The 626-nt window shown below is 42.2% G+C and overlaps 1 non-coding gene across 1 annotated transcript; it reads left to right on the top strand.

Moving 5' to 3' along the window:
• Positions 1–205: 205 nt before the first annotated feature.
• Positions 206–313, top strand: LOC112753841 (small nucleolar RNA R71). Its single transcript, XR_003178205.1, has one exon. It is a non-coding gene; the product is annotated as a small nucleolar RNA R71 (small nucleolar RNA).
• Positions 314–626: the final 313 nt, after the last annotated feature.

Below are 626 nucleotides of genomic sequence, written 5' to 3'. Positions count from 1 at the left end.
CTCCCTTCTTCTGAGGCGTCCCATTACTCACAGGATTCCTCTCAGAAGTGTACATGAACTGGTTATTAGCAACCATGTCAATGAGTTCTTGAGCTTCTGTAGGCGTTTTCTTTAGGTGAATGGATCCACCTGCAGAAGTATCCACTGACATCTTAGCTAATTCAGACAGACCATCATAGAATATATCCAGGATGGTCCATTCTGAAAGCATGTCAGAAGGACACTTTTTGGTCAGTTCCTTGTATCTTTCCCAAGCTTCATAGAGGGATTCACCTTCCTTCTGTCTGAAGGTTTGAACATCCACTCTAAGCTTACTGAGCTTTTGACGAGGAAAGAACTTGGCTAAGAAAGCCTTGACCAGCTTATCCCAAGAGTTCAGGCTATCCTTAGGTTGAGAGTCCAACCATATTCTAGCTCTGTCTCTTACAGTAAATGGAAAAAGCATAAGCCTGTAGACCTCGGGATCAACCCCATTAGTCTTAACAGTATCACAGATCTGCAAGAATTCAGTTAAGAACTGAAAGGGATCTTTAGATGGAAGTCCATGAAACTTGCAGTTTTGTTGCATCAGAGAAACTAATTGAGGTTTAAGCTCAAAATTGTTTGCTCCAATGGTAGGGATGGAG

This window comes from Arachis hypogaea, chromosome 15, assembly GCF_003086295.3.
Source record: "Arachis hypogaea cultivar Tifrunner chromosome 15, arahy.Tifrunner.gnm2.J5K5, whole genome shotgun sequence".
Classification (NCBI taxonomy): domain Eukaryota; kingdom Viridiplantae; phylum Streptophyta; class Magnoliopsida; order Fabales; family Fabaceae; genus Arachis; species Arachis hypogaea.
The sequence above is the reverse complement of the archived record's forward strand: the minus strand, read 5'-3'. Positions and strand labels throughout refer to the sequence as shown.